The sequence below is a fragment of the Phoenix dactylifera genome, chromosome 5 (assembly GCF_051530095.1).
Source record: "Phoenix dactylifera cultivar Ajwa chromosome 5, Ajwa_hap1_PhDact_Kaust_v1.1, whole genome shotgun sequence".
NCBI classification, from domain to species: Eukaryota; Viridiplantae; Streptophyta; class Magnoliopsida; order Arecales; family Arecaceae; genus Phoenix; species Phoenix dactylifera.
This window is the reverse complement of record NC_143194.1, coordinates 36,474-49,799: the sequence shown is the minus strand read 5'-3', so window position 1 is coordinate 49,799 and position 13,326 is coordinate 36,474. Positions and strand designations below refer to the sequence as shown.

The window sequence follows — 13,326 nt, the reverse complement described above, 5'->3', positions numbered from 1 at the left end:
CTTATCTTATTTCAGACCATAAACATGCAGCGAAGGGGAAAAATATATAAGATTGCCTGTTGTTTTCGCATTCAAATGAAAAATAAAAATGTAAGGTCTCGCAGGCCTGAATGTGGTGAAGGTTAATAGGGTCTTCTCGTGGGTTGCTCAAAAAAAAAAGAAAAAAGAAAAAAACTAAGGTGGTTCATAGGAGGAGGCTTGCAGGTTTACTTTCCATGTCAATTGCCCAGTGATTTGTCATTTAACTATAACTAGTCTATGCACAAGGTTGACATAGTGGCAGTTCACTTATTATCCTGCATGCACACATATGGCAGCAGATATCAGGAGGTATTCCCATAGACTGTAGGAGTGACATCATTGTTGATTTCTGAACCAATTCGGCCAAAGATTGAAAAGTCAATTATATCTTTTTATATGATTCGTGAGTGCCATTAATTATTGGATTACTGTTAAAACTATTCACAAATCACAATCAGCACAACATTCTAGAATGGGGCTGTCTCGTAAAAATATCAGCTCAATGTGCTATAGATGGCCCTGTCCAAATTGGGTTGAAAAGTTTTTGTTCACATGAAACAGACATCCCTCTAACATTCTAGTTTTCTCTAACTGTTCCACTATCATATCTAAATATTATGGCGTTATAAATGCGAAAGATCTTAACATTAGCATTTCTTATTCTTCAGTGTCAAAGATCTTAGCATATATCGGTAGAGCCAAATTTGTCATTTTCTTTGTTGTTCAATTTAAAGCCCTTCTTGGGTCCTAAATCTTAGATACAGAAACCAGCTTTGTAGCAAACGAGTGTCCTTTTAGCCTAAATGGCTTCTCCCCTCTGCTTCAATGGTGAAACAGAGGGAGAAAAGAAAGGTGGCTTCTCCCCTCTGGAATCTTAGATTCTGCATTAGTAGCAATGGGTGACACGCAAGTTTCCTGCATAAAATTCTTTCAGAAATTGCCAGCAGTTGAAGAAAAACTATGCATGTAGAAAAGTGCAATGCTCAATACATATTTGGAAACTTAACCACTAATTTGAAATAACAAAATAGTATCAAATATACGTCACTTTGTGTAGAAGTGTCGCCACATGTAGAATCACTTAAAGCATTCTTCTGGGGAAAAGAAAAATCAATGGGCATGCAATGTTAAACAAAATTTCCTCTCTAACAAGCTGGTTTTATCCATACCGCACTTAAAAAGCTGGTTTCACACAAAAAAAAATATATGGATTGACCACATCTAATGTATCCACATTCATAGCAGCATTTGATAAGACATCATCCTTCATTACAATTTTATAAATTATTCAATTAAAATATGGATCCTAAAATATAAGAGAACACATACTCTCCAAAAAATTATTTTTGAAATACATTCTCCCTGCAGCATTAAGGTTGTTCTAAGTCATGAATTCCAACTCAGTAAAGTTATGCCTCTATATAGTTTATTTGTCTCGATAATATAGATCAAAGGAATTTGTTGCACAAAATTTGTTTAAATCAAATTAAAAATAAGCATATAAATACTACTGCAACTTCAATTTTATTGTGGTAAGGTAATTCATTTAATGTGCAGAATTACCATGTCTAAATATCTGCAGATTTTCAAAAAAAAAAAAAAGGCACACCTATTTTCCGTATAGCATGAAAGAACTAATTTGAGAATTAAGTGGGTTTATTACCTTGATAGATTTGGTGCTAGGACTTGAAGCATTGAACGGCTTCCTAAGAGCATGGCAAAACCAAAAGTTACTTCTGATGGATCATGTGAAAGGACAAATTAAATAACTCTAAACACATACCTTCCTTTTGTCAGAGATGTACTATTCTTTGTTTTCTTCTCAAATGAGCTAAATTGGGAGGGTCCAGGTTTCTTCATAGAATTGCTCAACGGTTGGGGCCTGTGTGTAGAAGGGTAGCCGAGCCAAGGTGTTGAGACACAACGAGAAGTCAATGTCCCAGTTACCATGTTCGCGTTGGAGCTCTGACCCAAAGGCTTCTTCCCTGTTACCTGCAGCATTGGGCTGGGCTTACTCCCAAATAGTGCTTCGTGCTTGGCAGCAAACTGCTCCCGCAGTCTCTTTTGTTCCTACATAAAATGATGGCCGAAGGAGTAAGCACAGATTTTTCTTGGCACTAGCAGATAAAATACATAAAATACAAAATATAGAGCATCTAGCAGATAGACACTGGAAGCAAGAAAAACAGAAAATGAAAGCCCACCCATATTCGCTGCTTCTCCTCCTCTCTCTGATGCCTGAGCACAGTATGTTCTTCCAAGGTCTCTAGCAATCTTACCTGAAATATCAAAAGGACAGGCTTTAAATAAATCATAAGCTGTCACTAATTTGGCATATGTTTCCGGAGATCAAATTCTACCTTGTCATACAAGAACGGGATTCCTTTTTCCTTTTCCCAGGCTTTTATTTTTTGCAGAGAGGTTCTCTATCAAGGCTACACAATGATAGGGTTAGTTTGTCAGAGAACTAACACTGCAGGAAAAGACAAGACAGAAAACAAACATATGAATTAAAAAACAAAAGATGTACAAATATTACAGCCCTCTTTGCTAGCATTTTGTGAAAATGGAATGGTCGAGTAGCAGCTCTCTTTGCCTAATTAATAGATAGTAGTAATAACCTTGAACCATGGCATGAACATTACTTCATTGAAGGCATTGCATCTGGAAGGCTTTTAAAACTGAAGTATGCAAACAAATTATTAGCTTTTAGAGATTCTATACAGTGACAAATCATCCCCTTGGCCTCTTTGTATATGCCATTAATGGATATGAAGCGTGTTGGGAGCCAAAGATAAGCTTGATGATACACTCTAAAAAAGTAAATTTGTTCTGTACTAGCTCACTAGAGATGATTGCTCCATGGATGTCCAAATAACCATGCATCATTCTACCCTATGGAGTTTCTCAGCTAGTTAAGGATGATGCCTGTGCCTTGGATATAGACTTTTTAAGACAAATGGAACAGCCATTCGCATACATTAATCTTCTTAAAAGAAAGTTCTAAAGAGAGACACATTGGGAAATCATATGCTATACCATATCTAGAAGGGCAAAAAATTAATAAATATCTATATGAGATGGAAATACCATTATAACAATACTGCATAATAAAAAGGAAAAAAAATAGACTACTACTATATGTGTGTGGACATATGTAAGTTCTAATATTAAACATAAACTCGAGTGTCCGTGAGGCATTATCTCATATGATTGTCTCCACACTCCTAACAGCACTCCCATCTCAAATTAACATAACCCCACTTAGTACATTTGTTACTTTTCGGAAAAGGTACAAGAGAGGTGAACCTATAAAAGTTGAGGGAATATGTATCGAACTAAAATAGTAAACTAGGATTGGAGGATGATCGTTATCCGCAGAACCTCGCACATGCATAGCATGTGCCAAACTCTAATGCATGGAAATATGTTCTAACAGCCTCATTTCCCCATTCTTGCTGCCATGCTGGCTTCTCTACCTTCTCCACCCCTATCTTCCTATTTGTAATTTTAATGGTCTATTGCCAATTTTCTACTCATTGATATCTATTATATCATTTCTTATTTTATAAATAATGATTGATTACAAACAATGTGGTGCCTGCCAAACCCCATGTCATATCCCAGCCCCCTCCATATCACAACTGCTATTTAGAACCTTGATTGTATTCTACTTATCCTTTATAACAAAAGATAAGTAGCTAATAACTTTTAAACCAATCAATCATTTTTTAAGATATTTTCATTAATTTAATTTGCTATGGAAATTAAACTAAATTATGCTGGATTATGTAATACTACATTACCATGAATCACTTGAAGCTATCTATCTATGTGTAAAGCAAAAGGCTTTGGAGCCCAAATGCATATTTGGACTCAAAATCCTTCCACTTTCCTTAATAAACATTGTACCTTGAAAAGAATCTTTAAGAAATCTGGTATGCTTATTTTCTGCAAGTTGCCAATTCTCATATAAACTAGCATTTATACAAATATATTAATAAACTAGGTGTTTGTGCATGTCTACATACATGTATACACATAAGTATGTATGTACATGAACATAACAAATTCAGGACTTAGACATATTTGACAATAAAAACAACATAAACAAACACAACACAAAATCCACACACAATAAATAACTTCAGCCACATACGCACATAGTGACAAAAATGTAAACACAACACACTTGCACAATAACAAAATCCAATACAACATGAAAATCTGCATATGAACATAATAAATAATTTCAGCCACACCCAACAAAAAGATATAAAATTGAAAATACAAGCACACAAAATAGTTATACAAACAAAACAATCATCATCATATACACAATATATTTGCTACAATCCACAGTCAAAACAAACAATCATAAAGGCACTTTTTTGTGCCTTGGTTCATAAGCAAGGTGCGCGCAATGCTCGCGTTTATGTGCCTAAATGAAGTCACCCTGCTTGAGGTAGGCAAAGTGCCGAGGTTGATCCTAGGTATGCCTTGTGTGACGGACCGTGCATTTCATCAAACAATTGGCACACACTTTCCTCTCTTGAGCACATGTACCAAAAGGAATCCTAAAAACTAAATTTCTGGAGACTCATGGAATTCACTTGAAGCTTATGGATTTAGCTAGAAGCTAGATATTTTTTAGTATGTTTCTATGTGTTTCTGGTCAAGGAGGTGGGAAAGTTCTAAAGAGTGATCTTGAATGATCCTAGCTGTTAGATTTGTGATAAATGTAGATAATCCTAACCATTCATTGTACATGGTAGTGCCTATAAAGAGGAACGCCTTATTTGGCCAAACCACCAAACAAAGAATAAGCAAACAAGAAAAGAAGCCTTGTAGAGAGTTCTCTAGTGCCATACAACTCTCCATTCACTCAAACTCTCTCTCTCTCTCTCTCTCTCTCATGTGCTCTCCCTAGCTTTCTAGTATTCTAGCTTGTGGGGCTAGCTTGGCAAGTTGACTAAGAGGCAAGTGTAGACCAAGATTCGCCGTCTCGGTATCGGACCTCGTACCGGTGCCACACTAGTACGCCCGGTACCATCCGGTTCGGGATGGTACAGCATACCATGGTGTAGACTAGCAAAGCTTCCATGTGTCGTATGGTGTATTTGAGGAAAAGCAAGCCCATGACAAGTCATACAAGAGAAAGGCAAGCCTACTTAGCTTGTTGTGGGAAAAGGTGGAGCATGATGGCTTCAAAAGTTGTCAAGGTGCAACATGATGTGGTGGAAGAAAACACCAACATGGTCTAAAAAGGGGAAAGGGAAGTCAAGACAAGTCTTACAACAAGGTGAGAAATACATAGGCAAAGATCGCGAAGGTAGAGCTGGTCATGGCCAATATGAGGGATCGGTTTAATGAGTTCAAGCAAGGCATGGAGCTTGATGAAAACTTCGGTAGGCAAGTCGAGGAACTCCGCTAGGACATGCTTAGTGTCATCAACCACGTGGGGGAAGCTCAACATCAAGAACATCTCACATTCCAAGCCTAATTACTAGAAGCCTTGATCAACCTTCAAGCTCCATTTGATGAGCTGAAGAAGAGCATGGAGACCAAAGCCAATTGGGCCACATGCAAGAGTACTGTGGTTAGTGGGTTATTGTTGCACCTACCATGGGTATCAATCCAGGGGTTGAAGCTCCTAAGCCTAAGGAGTATGATGGCAAGAGGGATGCTGCAGCACATTGAGAGGAACTTTGAGGCACTCAACTATAACGATGAAAAGTGCAAGATGAGGATTGCTACCCTTTTCCTGATTGCCACTATACTGTGGCAGAGGAAAAATGCAGAGATGGAGAAGGGTATTTGCTCAATTTGACACTTAGGATGAGCTAAAATGGGAAATTAAGAAGCGGTTCTATCCTAAGAATATCACCCATGAGGCACGAAAGAGAATGAAGGAGTTGCAAAAAAACAAGTTCGATTAGGAACTATAGGAAGGAATTCTCCTCCCATATGCTTCAAATCCCTAACATAGGGAAGGGGGACCAGCTGTTCAACTTCATGGATGATCTCAAACCACGGGCTGCCACTGAATTGCAAAGGCGTTGTATGAAGCGTATCTTAACTGCCCTCAACCAAGGTGAAGTTTAAAAGGCCAAAGTCTTCTAAGGGTCCAAAGGGTGATCATGCCAAAGGTAGAGGAGCAAAGGGGTTTAAGCCCTCTCTCATGGCAAGGAAGATGGCCATTCTAACACTGAACACCCAAGGGTGGAGGCAAGCCACCAAATGGCAAGAAGGTTGATAAGGAAGCCTTAAGGTAATAGTTTTCTATATGACAGTCCACATTGGACTAGATATTGTCCTAATAGGGGTGCACTCAATGATATGTTTGAGGAGCAAGAGCTAAGATAGTGCTCCAATGAGTTGTCTGACTACTCAACACCTTGAAAGGCTAATCCGATGCCCGAAACTACAAGGTTCAAACCTTGATGTATATCAAGACCTGGAAAGTCCACCCATGTGATGGTGGACACAGATGTGTCACCATTCTATCAAGTTAGATGAGGTAAAGCAGCTTGGGCTTAAGGTGGGCAAGGGGAAGGGCTGGGTAAAGATGTGGGGTAGCCCATTGATGGTGTAGAGTTGCACCTAGGCTCGTGGAGTAGATTTGCGCCTAGGCACTTGGACCGATAAGGTTGATTTCTTGTAGATGCCCATCAATAACTTTGAAACGGTTGTAGGCATGGAGTCCCTAAAGCAATTCAATGAGATGTCCTTGCCTCATTACAACTCAATGTCCACTTGAGGGAGGACGCACCATCGTGCCAACAATGGCCAAGCTTAGTCCTAGTGCAAAGCTTCTCTTTGCAATGCAAGTAACCAAGGGTTAAGCGGAAGCGGAAGTGGAAGTCACTTATTTGGCTACATTGAGAGGTCATAGTATGATGGTGCTAATGAGAACTCCATGGAGCTTCTAAGCAAACTAAGGGAGTTCCATGATTTAGTTCAACAGCTTTCAAGGAGGCAAAATCTTGGCATAAGCAAGCAAATGCCGCACGCTCCTACCTTGACAAAGCTACAAAGAAGACAACCATCACTTGGGCTATATCTTTGTAACTTTTGACAGTTAATTATGACTTTCAACAGATTAGATTCTTCGCATTTGAGATTTTTTTGTCGTTTTTTATTACTTTCAGTAGTTAAGGTTAATTTTAAGCAACCATCATGCAACTCTACTATGGTATAGAAATTTTTGCCATTAACAACAAGAGAAACTTGTTTCATCTGATATACAATTAATTCGAAGTTAACACAAAGTTATCAAATAAAGATTCAAGACCATAAAACTACTCCAATGTTAGATAGTTGGATTATGAACTAAGATTATTCTAAAAACTAGGTTTAAATATCTCAATTAAAACAATTTATAGCATAAGCAAGTTTAAATGGTTGCCCCTCATGCCTACAAAACTAATACTAGTGAACCAATTACCATACAGTCCATGTGGATTAAAATGTAAAAATCAAACAAAAAGAGAATATATAATCTACTAGGAGTCAAATAAAATTTAACTAATTCACTTCATGAAATAGATAACACTCACAGGGTATTTTGCTAACAAGTACCCGAGCTTTTTCTGCGCGCTTCAGATTCTTATATGCTCCTCGACAAGCATTATAACGATTTTGATCCTACAAAAGCATTGAAATGAGGGATCAAAATAAAGAAAAGAAAAGAAATTCCATAAGCTTCAGCTATCATTCCTAAAATAACTAAGATGAGTCCAATATCTAACTGATTATAGATTGTTGTTAGGGGAGCATACAAAAGTTCAAACTAATAGATTTCTATTTGATACCAAGATATTCTATACATAGGTGACATATATTTTTTAAATCTCTAAAATTTTGTATATGTACATTATATGGCATTTTGCTTATTGAAGTACTAACTTGACTTATCGGGCATTTTAGTATATATGTTTGCATGGAAGGGTCGGGTTCTCTTTTTTGTATTCGCATGGCATGTAATTGAGATGTGACCAAGGTTTTACCCTCAACAGCCTATCTCGTGACAAGAAAAGAATTTATTCAAAGAACTCATGACGAACTAGTAGCAATCATCTATCTGACTATCTCCACACAACATGGATTGTTTCATGGGCAGCATAGTTTGTGCCTATGGCAATGAGAACTCGCAGTATATTGACAATTTTCGGAAGACATTTGTTTGCCTCATTTACAAAATTACTGGCAATAAGCCTACTTCTGATAACAATTCTGTATCATTTTTAAGAGAAATATTCCAAAAACATGTGTCCCATTAAGCTAGGCAAAGGCTCCTACTTCCTATTAACCATAAAGCCTCTTAGACATACTACCTCTTTCAAGAGATAAAAACCTCTTGGTCCTATTTCATAGAATAACTTTAACAGAGAATAATGCCAAAATAAGGATTTGAAAAAGAGCAGGGTGTTGACAATTGTGAAAAAAATTTAATTTAAGAAATAAGAAGCATAAAGCATTGTCCGAACTATATATGCATCAAAACTATCCAAAATTTACCTGGTTAAGAAGATCATAATCATCCAATAAATAAACATAGATTTAAACTAAACTGGAGAAATCCAGCATCATAAATCATTCTAGATTGTCTTGTTGTTTGTTATTTAACATGTCGACTTCAGAGTTCCAACTTCCAAGTAACTCATCATGCAAACTAGTATTTCACAACTAATTTTACACATTAACAGCATAAGTAAATAAATTTCATGGCGAAACCTAGAAGGGACACAATAAAAACATATCTTAAACTCCATCCGTGGGGCCCTACAGTGTTTATTATATATTTCTTGTTCATTTGAAAAAGCATATTTCATATAAACATTTAATAGGTAAAAAGGAAACTACTTTAAGGTTACATCTGACACCAACTAAAGCAAAAAATGAACCTAACTAGCATTGATATAAGAATATGCCCCTTCATACAATAATCTATCTTTTCAAATTCTTTTTATGTCTTTTCTTGGTCATTTTTTTATTTTTTTAATTCAATCCGTATGATTAAATCCAATTAACATGAGACAGCTAAGAGTGCAAACCATATACCAGCCATGACAAGAAAATATTTGTTATCTTGGCTCAAACAACTCCGATCGAAAAATTTAATGACTACAACTTGCAAAAAGAAAACAAGGGAAAAATTCTGATCCTTTTCCTAGAACATACTAAGATTGGTAATTCATTATTCCGGGGGTTCCCAAAATATATTGTACCTAGCTCCCTATCACCAGCTAATTTTTTTTAAGATGAAAAGCCAATCAAGTGCTTACAAGCCTTCCTGGTCAAATAAGATAATATTCACCTTACATGCAACTTGATGATAATGTGGTGTGACATTATGTGGAAGTTTGGCATGTCCTTGACACACAATGGTTTGTGGCTGACATGGAAAACTTTGAGCATGAAAAAATATTTATACCATCAAGGTTGAGAGGGCAAAAACATACTCTACAATGTATGAGACTTGCAAGGCCAAAAAACACAAGTAGATGTAGGGTCTTATGCCCTTACCAAAAAGCTAGAAATATAATTTAGTGAAACCCATTGGTTTTAGGGCGAGTCTTGCAACACAAGAATAAAAATGAGAAGCACACATTAGCAAAAAAGCAAGATTGAGGCACAATTTGTTTGCTATTCTCTTCTACAGGTATGAGAAAAGAAGAACATGTAGGTAAATAAAAACTTCTAGACAAGAATTTGGGAGCCAAACAGCAGGAAAAACTGGCTGCTAACAGATAATCTGCAGCTTGAAAAGAACATGTTGGTAAATAAAAAAAAATACGGATCTTGTCCAGCTATCCCCATTATTCCATGTCTCATATGCTTAATTTAATTTCTTTCATTAGGTGTAATTAATTAGCTTTACTTTCAACTAACTGTTATGTAAAAGATTAACCTAATAGATAAGTAAACAGAAATAAAAATATGTTATGTAATTGAATGCATTAGTGTAATGTATGGCAATAGAATATAAAGCCAAACTATGAATTTGTGGGTTATACAACCATAAACTAAGACAACATGACATTGAACTAGCAATACCAGTAGGAGGCAGTAAAGCTAGATAACATAGCTAGAATATCATCATGGCTGCTGAAAGAACATATATGAAGAGATTTTTGTCCTCAGGGAGAGCCAAAAGGCCTACCTCTTCACATATGTTCTGGTGAGATGAGAAAAACCATTCTGTAGAATCCCTACTACATTTTAATTCACCACGATCAAGGTATGAAAATAATACAAGGTTACCCTCTCATGGTCATCAAGCCATTTCTCTTCCTCTGATGCGAACACCCATTTCTCCACCTTCTCCAAAATGTCTTTCCTGCTAAGGGTGTGATAACCGCCCCACTTCCAAGAGAAACAGAGGGGGGGAGGGCATTACACCATCGTGCAGGCGTTCGTAACGCCTGATGGTGGGCGGTTACAACCGTCCGCCTTCCCAGTGATCGAGGCTACAAGAAGCCCCGATCGGCTACCATTTCACCACCCGTTCATCTTCCTCCTCCACTGTTTGTCTCCCTCTCTCACAATCCTCTCCGATTGGCAGGACCCGGTGTTAGACCCACGCCGCCGGAGTAAAGGGCCGCATCGCCGGAGTAGGAGGCGGACGACCACCTTCAGATCAGGTAAGCTCTAATTCCTGTTCTCTACAAATTATGCTTTGTAGAGTAGATTTAGAACAAAATAAAAATTAAAACGGAAAGAAGAGGGAAGAAAGAGAGATGAAGAAGGGGAGGCAGACCGCGGCTACCGAGGCTGCCATAGGCGCAGCTGGTGCCGCCGGCCTCAAGCCGGCCCTCTCCCGAGCCGATCCCCCTTCACGGGAGAAGGAAGGGGGAGGAGATAAAAAAAAAAAAGAGAGCGACTTACCAGTGGGTGATCCGCAGCCGCAATCGCGGGTGCCGGCCTCGGCCGCAGGCCGTGGGTTGCCTGCCGCAGGACGCCGACGCGGCCGCAGGACGCCGACGCGGCCGCAGGCCGCCGATGCGCCCCCGAGCACGACCACGGGCACGGCCGCGGGTGTGGCCGAGGGCGCCGCAGGCCGGCCGCCGGGCGCCATTGGCCGCTGCCCGTTCCTCCCAAACCTCCCGAGCTCGCCCTCCTCCCTCCACGGGAGAAGAAATGAGAAGAAAGGGGGAAGGTGAAATCGGGAGAAGAGAAGAGGAGGAGAAAAAAAAAAAAATGAAAGAAGAAAGAAGGGGAGAAGAAGGTTCGGGAAGGAAGAGGGATGAAAAGAAAAAGAAGAAAAGAAGAAAAAGAAAAGAAAAGAAAAGAAAAAAAAAAAAAAAAAAAAAAAAAAAGGGAGAGACCCTTAACGGGTCCGACCTAACGGGTCGGATCCGAGTTTGGGTCCGAACCTGTTAGGCCCAAATAAAAGAAAAGAAAAAAATGAGTTTAGTCAAATTTGACTAAAACTGAGCCCAATCAGATTGGGCTAAGTCCGGACGAACCCAAACTATAAATTGGGTTAAATCCGAACCAAATTAAGCCCAATTGAGTTGGGTCTGAACCTAATTAAGCTGAGTTAGTCTCAGCAGACCCAAATTGAATATGAATCAAGCCCAAATCAAAACCAGTTTAACTAAATTAAGACCAAATTGACCCGATAGGGCTAGATCCAATCAGGAACCGAGCCCAATTCTTTAATTAAAGACCCAATTGACCTACATGAACCCAATTTGGTTCTAAATCGAGGCCAAGGGCTCTAAATTAAATAAATTGGACTTGAGATCCAAGCAAGTAAATTCATGTTATGATAAATTAGAAAATTATGAAATAAATAGAGAATAATGTGACCCCTATGTGATTTATTTAGGTGATCAAGGATTTGTCACCCGGACGTAAGAAATTGGAAAGCATATTGCGGTAAGTAACCTTGGCACTGATCTTAAAGTTTTTAAATTACTGTTTATTCATCATTATGAAAATGTATTGCTTATGATATATTTTTTTCAAAATTAGGATAAAGTATATGATTGCATGTAATTCATGAATTTGATTAAAGAGCATCCTTCATGAATATTTGATGGTGTATGAGTTATGAAATTATGATTATGTTAGATTGTATGACAAATAATATTTGAGGCATGTTTATGCATTTTAAATTATATAATGCCATTTATCATTTTCAAACCTATTTATGATGATTATGATTTATGAAAGAAAAAGAATATGATTTATGAACTCTCAGATAGCTATGACCACCTCTAGAAATAGAGGCCAGTCGACACCCTGGAGCTAGCATCCAAAGAATAACAGGCCCTCTGCCAACGGGTTAAAGTTGGTAACGAATAACAGAATTAGTCGACTAAGATTAACAGGCCCTGTCACGGGATTATAGTGACCATAGCAGCACATCCGTCTGAGAGTATGTTTTATAAAGTATGGATAAATGGCAATATTTTTATATGACTTGCATTATCATGATTATGAACTTTTATGGATAGAACATGCATTGCTTTATGACCTGATTTGTGTATATCATCTATAAAATGTTTTATTTTACATCAACTGTTGGCTTTTTAATCACTGCATTGGCATAATTGTACTTGATCCAATAAGATAGTACCTGGTTACTTACTGAGCTGTGTAGCTCATACCTTTTTATCTACTTTTTTTTCCTACAGATGATTAAGACCACTAGGAGCAGGGAGCTTGATGTTATTCAGGGTTGGGGTAATTGAAAATGTTATGTAATAATCAGATTTTAGAAGCTCTGTACTGTTCCAACTTCATGAACAATGTTATGACATTAGTAAATGAAACTATTTATTTTCATTACGAAATTTTAAGTGGCTTCGTGTTATTGTGTGCATAAGATTGCAATAGCACGGCCGTGTCATGATCCGGATTTGGGGCGTGACATCTAGTGGTATCAGAGCAATAGGTTTAATAAAGGGTAATAAAAAAAAAGTTTTAGTAAGGGAAATGGATAGTTAAGTCCCGTTAAATTAAATTCGGCATATTCAAAAAAAAGAAAATTAGTTAATTGAATTATGCTAATATTTTTTTTATAGGTGAAAATGAGGAACAGAGAGAATGAAGTCTTGGCAAATATTGCAGCTCGGAGGAGAGGAGCAAGAGGGAGAGGAGTTGCCAGGCAGCCAGCCGAGCAAACTCCTAACCCAGCTGCCACCCAGGCCGATTTTGCAGGAGCAAGTCAGGTGATGACTCAGCTCCTTCAGATGCAGCAGCAAATGCAGCAACAGATGCAGCAGCAGATGCAACAGCAGATGCAGATGCAGCAGCAAGTGCAGCAGCAGATGCAGATGCAGATGCAACAGC

The 13,326-nt window shown here is 38.2% G+C and overlaps 2 long non-coding RNA genes across 3 annotated transcripts; one reads left to right on the top strand and one right to left on the bottom strand.

Moving 5' to 3' along the window:
• Positions 1-658: 658 nt before the first annotated feature.
• On the bottom strand, positions 659-11,224 carry LOC103700522 (uncharacterized). Of its 2 annotated transcripts, XR_015986804.2 has the most exons (8): positions 10,912-11,224; positions 10,288-10,700; positions 7,581-7,668; positions 2,382-2,456; positions 2,226-2,300; positions 1,805-2,091; positions 1,685-1,727; positions 659-936 (listed from the first exon to the last, which is right to left on the bottom strand). It is a non-coding gene; the product is annotated as an uncharacterized LOC103700522 (long non-coding RNA). The 2 variants fall into 2 exon arrangements; XR_015986803.2 differs by having other exon boundaries at positions 659-1,727; positions 10,912-11,223.
• On the top strand, positions 10,543-12,806 carry LOC148703288 (uncharacterized). The gene is made up of 3 exons (XR_015986805.2): positions 10,543-10,667; positions 11,858-11,907; positions 12,669-12,806. It is a non-coding gene; the product is annotated as an uncharacterized LOC148703288 (long non-coding RNA).
• Positions 12,807-13,326: the final 520 nt, after the last annotated feature.